At 44.0% G+C, this 12,308-nt stretch overlaps 1 protein-coding gene across 1 annotated transcript in view; it reads right to left on the reverse strand.

Annotated features, from left to right (window-relative positions):
- Window positions 1-9,982, reverse strand: part of CTCF (CCCTC-binding factor) — a 656,010-nt gene extending 646,028 nt beyond the window's left edge. The window contains exon 1 of the mRNA XM_085636797.1: window positions 9,847-9,982. The gene's annotated coding sequence lies outside the window, so the exon portion shown is untranslated. The remainder of the gene's footprint in view (window positions 1-9,846) is intronic.
- Window positions 9,983-12,308: the final 2,326 nt, after the last annotated feature.

A 12,308-nucleotide genomic window follows, 5' to 3' on the forward strand; every position in this document is an offset into this window, starting at 1 on the left:
TTAAAAACTTGTGTTAAAAGTGGGCCCCATAATGCCATGTTACATTTAAAGAGGTCCACAGGGATACCATCAGGCCCTGGGCCTTTCCGCCCTTACTTGCAGTTATGGCCAAATTTACCTCGCTGAGATCAAAGTGTAAGTATTTTTGTTGGTCTGTTAGCAATTGATCAGTCTCATTCACCATGAGGGAATCTCCTTGTACCTCAGAAAGTGGTTTATTATACAGCATCGAATAATGCTCAATCCACTCTGCCTCACTAATAGCTATCTCATTCATTCAAATACTTTATTCGACAAATTAATGTCATAAAAGTAGACAATTCAAACAATCATATAATACAATTACAAATAAAAATACAGGGTATCGTCTACCAACTCATGGTGAATTACTAAACAGTTTAAAACAGGATTTCAAAAATAAAAACAATGCATTTCTAAGCATAAAATATACGAAATACAAGCGAGTTCTAAGGAAAATTATGCACAATACCTATCACATGATACATAAAGTGCTTAATGCATAGTGCAAATGACGCATACAGATTAAAGTGCAAACATATCAAACAGTACAATCATAGGATATACTGAGTGCAAAGCGTCAGGCAAAGGCAAGACCAAGGAAAGTGCTATGTGCAATGTGCCGAGCATACAAAAGTACATAACTAAAATTACAATATAACCTTTAAAAATCTAGACAGTCAGATAACGGAAGTCTATTTCTCATCTTTTTAGAACGTGAGGCTGAGACCAGAAAACTGGCAATGTTAAAAATATCCCATGGTGTACTTAGTAACTGCAGGTAAAGTAATGCTGGTCTAACCTGCATGAAACCCTTCCCTTTCAAAATTGGAATTAAGTACTTATTCCGCATAGTAGAATAAAAGGGACAAAACATCATAAAATGAAGGGTATTCTGGGTAGAAAAATTATCACACTTGCAGGGTATTGAAGACTCTGGGTTACTCCACTCCTGGAAATCGCCTAATAGGAATGGAACTAGATTAAAACGGAACCTAGTTAAAAGCCAGCGATGGTATGGGATTTTAACTAATGTCAAGTAGGGTTCGATACAGGTGTTAGTTTTTGTTAGGAAATGAGCCCTTACAAGTGGTTTCTGCAGCTCTGCAGCCTCCCGTTCTGCAGACAATATCTTTTTGAAATTATTTTTTACCCATATAACATCCTCCTTCCGTATCTTTTCGGGGGATTCAAATAGCTCAGGCCGTCCCAGCTTAAATAGCCCGCTTTTAACATAGGTCAACCACTTAATTTTATTAGAGTTGTCCAAACGAACACAGTCACTTAGGATTTTATGGTTCAAAGTTAGTTCAGAATTTAACCACACTTTGAGCCAGCAAAGCAACGGAGCTAGGCTCAAAGTGTCTGAGATGTAACCAATTCCAAGTTCCTGGTGTATAGAAAAGACTGGTGTTGATTGTGGTACAGATAAAAGACCGCGTAAAAATTTATTTTCGGCTATTTGGATGCCTGGTTGTTCCTTATAGCCCCAGATAGAGGAACCATAAGTTGCAATTGCGACACACTTGGCGCTATATATTTTCAATATGCTCTTAATTGGTCTTGCCCGCAAGCGTTTGGCAAACCCCATAAGTCCTATAGCAGAACGTGTGACAGAATTCTTTTTAATTTTCTGCTGCGGGGTCCAGGAAAACTTCTCATCGAAGACTACCCCTAAATAAGTAAAAGAGGAGACCGAGGTCACCTCTTGACCATTACAAAAAAAGGTGTGGGGTTTTCTTGTTTTACCACGAATTGACAAGATATGAGACTTACTGTTATTCACAACTAGGTCCAACGATTTCATATGGGCCCCAAACGCATCCAGAAGCCGCTGTAAGGCAACCGCAGTGCGGGCAATAAGGACCGCGTCATCCGCGTATAGGAGAACCGGGATGGAATAGTCTCCTACACGCGGAATATCCGGGGTTGCTGATAAAAGTGATCTGTCTAGGTCATTAATATAAAGGGTAAAAAGAACTGGTGCCAAAATACACCCTTGCCGAACACCACGGGCGGATCTAAAAGAACTTGTACATTTACCATCCCGTGAAATTCTGACCGAGGCGAAAAGATCCTGGTGAAGATCGGACAAAAAGTACACCAGGGGAGGATCAAGACCTTTTTCTAACAGAATGGTCCACAGCTTAGACCTGTTAACAAGGTCAAAAGCTGAGGATAAGTCCATGAAAGCCAGTCTAATACAGCCTTCCTTCGCCACGGTATATTTGTTGATTAATAATGACAGGTTAAGGCACTGATCAATGGTACTTCTGTTTTTTCTAAAACCATATTGTAGGTCTGAAATAATATTCTTGTCAACGGACCAGTCAGAAATTTTCATTAAAATTACTTTGCCTAAAATCTTCACGGAAGAATCGATCAAGGATATAGGTCTGTAGCACCACGGGTCCCCTCTCTGACCTTTCTTAAAAATTGGGATAATTGTAGAACAGGACCATGATGCGGGGAACCCTAGGGAGCCAGAGACGTTAAAAACATTGGCCAGGATCTTCGCCCAAAATTTAGGGTTTGATTTAAATAAATCAGCCGGGACTAAATCAGGGCCAGGAGCCTTATCACGGATAGTTTCTCTTATAGCTTTCTCCACATCTGTTTCGCAGAACACAAGTGAGGTTCGTGACTCAACAAATGGGACGCTAGGGCAGAGATCCAAATTCTCAGGAGAGGCATATATTGCCTCAAAATGAGACAACCATTGGGCCTCAGTTATGTGGCAGTCCTGAATCTCATTATCCAAACCGGAGAAAAAAGGAGTATTGATAATCCCCCAAAATTTTGAGCTATCCCTGATGAAGTCTACTGATAGCAACGCATGCCACGCCTCAGCCTTAATCTCGGATTTCCGCTTATAAGTTGCCAACTTATACTGTTTGCGCAGGACCGCTATCAGGGATCTATCTCGAGGTTTTGTTTTCAGCGCTTCGTTTAATAGGCGATGGGCGAGAGAGCAATTGCTGTCAAACCACTTAGGGCCATGTGCCGGTCTCGAGATATGTTTAACTGTGAGATCACTGGCAATTTGTTTACAAATCCCTCGAAAGCTCTGAATATTTCATCTTTTGAACTCAGGGGGTTATCGCAGATTGAAAAGTGCCCCTCGCATTTCGTGCGAAGTTCGTTAAAAAAGATATCCGGGATCACCTTAGGCCACCTAAGCCGTCTCCCTTGGTCACAGGTGGATATGAAACAAGGTGCAGTTTGGGTCTTGTCACTAGATCGTAAGCTGCAGCATATATTGAGTTCCAGAATGACAGGGTTATGGTCGCTAAAGGGCGATTCTCTGGCATTGTAAAAAACAACTTTATCCAATAGCCCTGGAGGCAAAAAAATGTAATCAATAATGGTATCTTTAGTATTAGATTTAAAAGTCGGGCACCGCTCAAGCTTGTTAGCGAAGCCCGGTTCAAAAAGGTCAGCATCAGACAGGAGGAACTCTAGGGCCTCCCCCTCCCCAGTGTGTTCAAAATGGGGCGATGAGGCAAAATTATGGCCAAGATCATCATCAATGAGGCAATTTAGTTGGCAAAGATGAATATTAAAATCGCCCATGAGTACGACATAGAACGCAGTAGTTTGCGAAGCCCTATATTTTTCTAAAAGCAAGTTCAAATTAATCAAGTGTTGATGCCTAAAATTAACTTCCCCAGAATTATAAAAGTTCACCAAAAGTATCTTAGGTTGAGAGGTAGAGCAGATTTCAATTGCCAAACAGTTGAAAGAATCTATATGAATCCAATTTATAGGTCCCTGTATATTTGAAGATAAAAGTAACAAAAGCCCACCTTTTGCTCTACCAGCTACGGTGGCTTGAGCTGGGGAAAAAAAGGAACTGAAACCATCCACCCAGAAATTCTCCTCCTTATCCCAAGATTCCTGGATGGCGATTATATCAAAAGATTTTAAAAACGCTAGCCACTGAGGATTATCTCTTTTACTTCTTAGGCCCGCAATATTCCAGCTAACAGCTCTACAAATTGGGGCATTTACCACGCCAATGTCTACTTCCAAATTAGTTGAACAAGGGCTAACAAATAGGCAGTTATTACTCGCCATGCCTAATCCCTCCAAATCATTGGAAGCAGAAGGAGGCAAAATAACATCTGGTTCCATATTAATTGGGCAAGGGCTAACAGATAGGCAATTATTCTCAGGGCCTAGACCCTCCACATCATTGGAAACAAAGAGAGACGGTATGGCGTCAGGTTCAAAGAGTCAATCATTTGAGTCCAACATATTTAAGGGAGAAAATCTATTAGTCAGTGGTAAGCCCACCTCCTCACCCCCTGACTGGGCAATTATAGTATTAGAGGATAGGGAACCAACTCCTCCCGATCTTTTTCTATGCCAATACTGGGGTGGGTAGAACTTAATATTAGCATGTGGCCTGCTAGAGGCCACGCCCAGGTTTGAGGGAGGGTAGAAGTAGCCCAATGGTACAGCCCTTATACCTTCTGAATTAAGGGCAGAAGTATCCCAAAACAACCTATCTGCTATGTCAGGTTTGTTAAAATTTACAATTATGCAGTCTCCTACAATATTTTTAGGCTGGTTGCCCACCCACGACAAACGTCTAGCCATAATAATGTGGTCAGAAATGTTGTGCGGGCCCGTACAATAGTGATTACACCAATTTCTTGTTTTACGTAACAAACCATCTGTAGATTCCTGAGCGGTGTGGTCAAGGCAGGGAACCCCAACAAGGACCGCAACAAGAGGGGTAGCTTCAGTGGGGAGATCAATCCTATTACAGTTGTTAGAGATAGAACTATTGTATGACACAGAGCTCTCCCTTGTTACTGTACCCAACCCTCTAGGTTGGCTAGGAACGGCGCCTTGAGGGGCTATGGATACATTTTGCCTTATAATAGGGGAAGGAACCATCCTACCCTCCAAATTCACAAGACCACCCGGCCCCAATGAGGTCGACTGGACACATGTTTGAATAGACCCTCTGGTAACTGATCCAGTCACTACTGGTGTCACATCACTAATGTTAGTAAACGGCGGACAGAGATTGTCTTTTAAACGGGAATCCAAAATAGAGTGTAAATGATCACACTTCTTTTTAAGATCAGCGACACAGCAGTTCATAGTGTCAATAATATCCTTTGCAATGGAGGACAGCATGGATTCAAATCTTGTGCTGAAAATATCCTCGATAAGGAACCGTAAGGACTGCTGGATAGAAACATCAATTCCTGGGAAAGTACTAGTTGAACCAACCTTAGGGCCTTTGCCACGCTTTACTGGTTTTTTCTTTTGTGACCGTTTTACATCAGACGGCCCAACCCTAGGGACCCCTGAACACAAGGGGCTGTGATGACTCTGTGGGCTAGTCTGGTCACCCAGGTTGGCCATAATAGGTACTGGTACATCCTGAGGTAAATCTGAGGTAATGATCACTACCTTGGGTTCCAAAGGGATAGGAGTCGCTTCCAGATCCGCCAACCCGACTCTGGGCACAACATCTGTGTCCAATCCTAGTTCTTTTTCGGCATTAGGGATTTCTTTATTCAAGGCACCCACCTCAGAGGTCAAATAGGAGATAATAGAGGGGGACTGTCCAGGTATTTTCGCTTTTATACCCCCTTTATCAGCGTCCCCCATGAGCTTACGCTTACCCATCTTGAGGCGTTAGAGGGGAGGCCCAGTCCAGTCTTCGACGGGCTTTGACGGGCGCGGACGGGCCCGCCCTTGGCCCGGGCTTCGCCCGGGCAGCGCCCGGGCTCGCCCGCGCGCGTTCCGCGCTGCGAGAGGTCACTGCTGGTTAAGTGGACCTCCGGCGCCCTCTGATGATGCTGGTGGAAGGCGCCTTGCAGGGAACTCTGGGGAATGTAGTCCCTTCGCTGCCCGGTGCCGTTTCCCTCACGGCGGGAGGCAGGGAACCTTGTTGCCGGTATGCCGTTCCCCTCACGGCAGCGGAATCTCAGGAAGTGATAGAGTGGCAGCCCAAGAGGTAATGGTGCCGCAGTCGCGCGTCCCTATAGTAGCATTATCTCTGTCAACCAGGAAGGGTGCATTAACTGCTTTCCAAAAGGCAGATGAGTCTCTAATTACAGTGGCTTCGTGTAAAGCACACCAAGCTTCTTCTTCTAAAGCTTTTTTTTCTTTCTTTTAATGCCCGCTTGTACTCATTTCTTGCCTCTCTAATGACATCCTGATTTTTCACTACAGTATGCAGAGTGTGTTTAAGCTTAGTGTAGGCCTGTGTGCATTTAGAATCAAACCACCCTTGTGTATGGGTGGCTTTTTTATTTGTTTTCACAAAAAGGGCTTTCCTTATATAGACAGATATTGCGGAGAAACCTTCGATAATATCCTTATTAGTGCTCTTTTCATCTAAACAGACTAAAAACATATAATTGCAATTTAACACAACCTTTCTCATGAACTCATCAGGGTTCAATTTAGCCCAGCGTAATGCATACCCATTTTGCCTGGTCAAGGTGATATTACCTACAGAGTGGGTAGAATTGTGTCTCGTGTTCATCTCATTGATTGTGCACCAAAACACCCATACTTAAAGGAAAATGATCACTCAAAGAGATCTCATGAGTAAGAAAATCCTTGACCCGTGAGGAATGTCTACTGAATTTTAAAATATAATCTATGGTAGAAAATGTACCTCGGCCATTAAAAGTAGGACAAAAGGCGACTGACGGGGTACATAAAGTGTTAACAAATCCTAAGTCAAATAGAAACATGATGTCATTTAACAGATCACCATACATTGTGTGCGGAAAGTGGGTAAAACTGGAATCTTTATCGTATGAAATACCACAGACCCCTTTCTCGGCGTATTGGCATATGGCAGAATTGAAATCCCCCCCAAATAATAAATAGATCTTTAGTTGAGGACTCCTGTAGGTTTTGTAGATGACAGCTTATAGACCTCAGTGTCCCCTCAATCAACTCCTGTGGGACATTATAAAAATTCACTAAAACCATACAAAACGATTTGTCAACAGAAAAACTAATAATTTGATAGTACCGATCAGCATTAGTCAATGCAATTTTCCCAATATTCACAAAGTTTGAAATATATGTACAGAGTCCCCCCTTTGCTCTTCCATGGGACGATGAAATAGCTTGTGTGTTTTATAGCCATTAATATGGACGGAGTCCTCTGCCCAGGTTTCCTAGTGACTAACGATGTCGAATTTCTTCACAAAATCAATCCAAATCTGATTAATAACCTTGGTTTTTAACCCAGCTACATTCCAAAACACCAATTGGCACTCATCTTTCCTCTTGTTTCCCTCGTCTACCTCCATATTCTTGCCAGTATTAAGTACTGTAGGATCGGCTTGTGATATGGAGGATTATAGGGGGGCAGCAAGAATATTAGGAGCTGTAACAATAGCTGTATCTACATTTGGTGCCATGACGTCAGCAGGTAAGGTGCGGGGTAATATAGGGACAATTTGTATGCTAAGGCATATGGAGTTAGTATTGACTACCTTTAATACTTCTATTGTGGAATATGAATCAAAGCCCCTAGGAGTTTTTGATGATGGTATTACCTGGGAAAATGGGTCACTACTTATAACATGTTTTTCATTGCTAGGTAGGGTATCCATGAATCCATCAAATGAAGACATCCGTAGCCTATCGGAAGACTCAGCCGAGCTAGTGGCTACTGAACATAGTCAGTCAACTTCTTCAAGGTTTGGGAGTATGTCAAAACGGTTATAAGTTGCAACACTAAACCATGGGCTACGAGTCACGGCTGGGGGTTCCATGCTTGAATTAATATCCTTATAGAAGGTAGGTTTATAAAAGTATCCTAATGGTACTAAGTTAATGTTTTGCCATGAGATAGGGTAATTCCAGCCCTACTCAGAATCGTTTGTACGAGTTGCGGGGTTTTAAGATTAATACCACACAATCTCCAGACAAGTCCTTACGCCGTCTCCCTATCCAACTCACTCTTCTAACCATTTTAAACTCGGGAAAAAGTCTATCAGTTAGACCCGTCCTGGCACCCAGCCAAAATAGAGACTTATTTCTTAGAACTTCCCAGGATTCAACCACCCCGCGGCTCAATCTTGGAACATTTGCTAGCACCACAGTGTACGGAGTTATAGCTAGGGGTAAATCTAAATATGTTGTAGAGGGCTCTACCTCAAGGTCACTTGGGGGTCTAGGCATATTACTACTAGTTGCGCCTGAAATATGCGTGGACCCCACCGGAACCAGGGGAATTACCGGATAAGGAGTCTCTGCTTTGGGAATAGGGGTTTGTTGATCCCTAATATGTGAACCCCCCTTGATTTCAGTTGTTTGACAACAGCAGAGTTTGTAGTTTGAATTTGTAGCTGCATGCTGTCATTTGGGTTAACCGGACCACTACTGTGAATATAAGCTGATTCTAGCACAATATGCTGACATTTATCCAAACATTTGGATAATGCCTCTTCCATTACTCCTAGTCTACTAGTTAGGCTATTTAGGGTTTCTCTAAGATAGTTATCCAGCGCATCCAATTTGGTTTTTAATTTCGCAACATCACTCTGCGCACGCAAGTTAGAACTGGCTATAGCTTTTTCCCTGCCACCTAAGTTGTGTGTTGACAGGGACTTGTCTTTTTTAGTAGCTTTTTTTTGTGCTTTGCGGGGGGATTGCCCTAGCCTTTAATGCGGGTTCCCCAACTATGCTAGGGGGGGTATCGGGATTTCTAGAACACTTAGTGGGTGGTTCAGTGTCGCACTCCTGGTCACTTACAGATATATGGTCCGAAATATTCAGGATACAGCCATTCGATCTTATCGCGCTACTATGCGCCTCAGTGGGTAGGGCAGGTGTCCCTTGTTTGGTATCATCTGATGAGGAGCCACCAAACGCACCTGTTTTATCTGGGTTCATGGCCTCTTTCACTGATATAATTTGCTGTTCGATAGCGCCCATAGCTCCCGTTAAGTAATTTAAGAATGTCAAACATGAGCTCTCCCCCGATTTAGGTTGCTTCTTGTGCTGGACACTAGGTGCTTTTCTTTTCCCCATTATGACAAACCTTTAACAGATTCTACTCAAACAACCAGAACTAACAGAGGGGCATATCAGCAACAGACGGCGATAAATATCGCAAAGCGCGCTTTTATATTTATCGCCGCCTATCGCTGTAATTTATCGCCTGGATAACGCGTTATTAACAACGTGTTACTCCAGGGCGATACATTTTACATCAAAAGCAGCGTTATGTGGGAATATCGCTGTTAAACCAGCGATATTCCCACAGCGATAGAAGAAACATTGATGATAGGGAGATGTGGATTCAGCCACTGAATCCACATCTCATGTCATAGATAGGGTAGTCATGAAAAATAGCAGACTTAAAATACCGGCGATAACAGCGGTTAACGCATGTATTTTACATCGCTATGGGTGTCCTGGGCCATATTGTAAATACGGAGTAGGGCAGTTAGAGATCATTTTCCCTTAGTTTTTGCAGTGAACGCCTACTTTGCATCTCATTAGAGATGCAAAGCGAGGCGTGAACTAAACAGGAGCTGATTCAAGGAAACACGCGATAGCGTTTCCTTGTAAATAATGCGATATAATTATCGCCGCTTTTCGCCCAAAAACGGACGCTAAAGCGGCGATAATTACATCGCCAGCCCTTGTTGATACGCCCCAGAGTCCTTAAATACTTTGTCCACTCGACCTTTTTAAAAGGCTGAACAAGGCCACATAAAACTAATGTAGTTCAGTTATTTCTTACAATGTTGACAAAGATTTCAAATCAGTAAAAAGAAAGGATTCTCCCACTCAGTTGGTACACAGCTTATCGTTGGATCACTGTACCTCCAGACGAAGATCAAAATCAAAGAGCTGTACCCCAGCCCGGTCTAGGACGGTCTAGGACGGGCTAAGAAGGGCCCGTCTTGGCCCAATCTTCGCCCGGCCGGGCTGGACCCCGGCGCGCTCCTGCTTGCTTCCCGCGTTGCAGGACCTGCTCCGTGTTTAAATAGCCCACCTCCAGGGGCCGAGGGTAAAGTGCAGCTGAGCTGTGCTTCTCAAGGCTCCAGGCTCAGGGTCCAGAGAAATCTATGGCTTGAGGATGCAGAGCGGTCTCCCGCGTTGCGGGACCTGCTCCGTGTTTAAATAGCCCACCTCCAGGGGCCGAGGGTAAAGTGCAGCTGTGCTGTGCGTCTCAAGGCTCCAGTCTCAGGGTCCGGAAAAATCTGTGGCTTGACGATGCAGAGCATTCTCCCCAGAATTGGCCCATAAGATCCTGTATTATACCTCACAATCATTTTCAGTTGAATCTGGGCTTAAACCCCTACCTTTGTTTTTTTTTTTATAGGCCACCGTTTAGTTCTACACATCCCCAACATCTTGTTGATCAAGAAGAGGGATCTACTCTTTGTGGGGGATTTCTGAAATCACTCAACTCATTTACCCCCTTGAGGGATCTTAATGATATAGACTGACTACAAGTGGGGGAGGGCACAGGCAAAGTCAGTGACATTTTGGTCAAACCTCCTGTTGAACCCTGTGTGACGGAGGAGACCAATTCTGGGCAAAAAACAGGCTCTCCGTTCGAGCTTAGGGGCCAAAGTTACATGGGGTCAGGTAGTTCAGGGAAGGTTTGCACTGCCCCCTCCTTTATTCAGGGTGGGGTCAGGAGGGGTGCCCTAAAAATAGTCTCCTGAACGTGGTGGGTTTAGCTAGTACATTTTGGGATGAGCAGTGATTTCATTACATCAGAGACCTTCACATAACATGTATTCAGGAAACGTGGGAGACAGTTAATAATTTCTTTCTATAAGGCTATAAAAAAAATTCTGCCCAGCAGTAAGGTCTAGATCAGGGAGAGCAAGGGGGGGGGGCCTAATCATGTTTATAGACCTCAGGATTCACGGTAATTGGAAGACCCTGATGTGGGACTCTAATGTCACAGATGGACTTACATCAATAAGCACTTCTTATTGATTTGTTCTAGTGAATTTTTATAATGCAAAACTACAATCCCAGGGATCGGCTAGCCTTGAGGAGTTAAGCAGATGCCTGAAGCATCTCCAGGGGGAAGGCATGTCGCAGTCTCAATTAATTTTAGTGTGAGATTTTAATTGCCATCTGTGTCCCAACTTAGTGATGACCCACTGAGACTGGTCGACTTGCACAATAAGTAAGGGATTGCACATGGAACACACTCAGGAAGGGCGGGATTTTAATGTACTCCTAAATACTCATGGTCTAACACACACTTTGGACCTGATCGCTACCCACCCATACTTACCCGTGCCCCGACCTATAAAGGTAGAGGCTTCTCAACATTTATTGATTTCATGTTTGTGTCTTTTACACTGAGGAGGTTTATATCTTTTTTTTTACATATATCACGCTATATTAGCGGAACCTGGAAAGGCTGCTGGGCAGTAGTACACTGTTAGCGCTGCTCATTTTGCATCATACAAAGATTTGAAGTGAACTGTTTGAACTAAATCAGCATTTTTAAATAAATGTACTACTATTCTTAATCTATCAAAACTTATAATAAGCTCTGCGCATTCTGATTTTATTTTGCTCTTTGCACTTACTTATTTTTAGCACTCACTTCCTCATCTGACTTCAGGCTGCACCCGGTTTCCCCGCCCCGGTCCATCGTGGCTGTGGGCCGTTTGTGTGGAGGGCGGGGCAGGCAGCATCAGGGACTCCGGTGAGGCACTTCCGGTCCAGGAGGGGGCAGAGGAACTTTCCCACGCTTCCCCCTTCATAGGACCGATGTGTCAGCGTTAGTGCAGCGGATGCGCGCAGCGGGTGCGCCGCTGGCGTGCCAATGGCAAGCCTAAGGCAAGCTCATCTGTGCCCGTCCGCGCCTGGCCGGGACCAAGGGCCACGACCCCTGCTCCCCTCAACCCCACAAGACAGCCATAAGCACCGTAGAACACTATTCAAGGGAGTCTTTGTTCGCGATATCCCTAAATCTGAGATATAATAAAACAGTGCATGAAAGCCCATCCAGGAAATACTGAGGGCCCGTTTCCTGCCGTGGCTGTAAGTGGCATAGTTTAGCGTTTTCTGACCATTCCTACACAGAGACAGACGATCAGCAAACACTTAGATGTTTATATTTTAATGCCAGATCGACACCTAGACATACTTCCGATATCTGGGACACCTTAAACGAGAGAACTCCCGACCTGGTTTTCATAACTGAAACATGGTTGGGCGATAACAACCTCCCTGATATCGTCAACGCCCTACCCCCCAAATATAAAATACTGAAACAAGATAGGCAGAGATGGAGGGGAGGGGAGGGG

The sequence above is a fragment of the Triturus cristatus genome, chromosome 12 (assembly GCF_964204655.1).
Source record: "Triturus cristatus chromosome 12, aTriCri1.1, whole genome shotgun sequence".
NCBI lineage: Eukaryota > Metazoa > Chordata > Amphibia > Caudata > Salamandridae > Triturus > Triturus cristatus.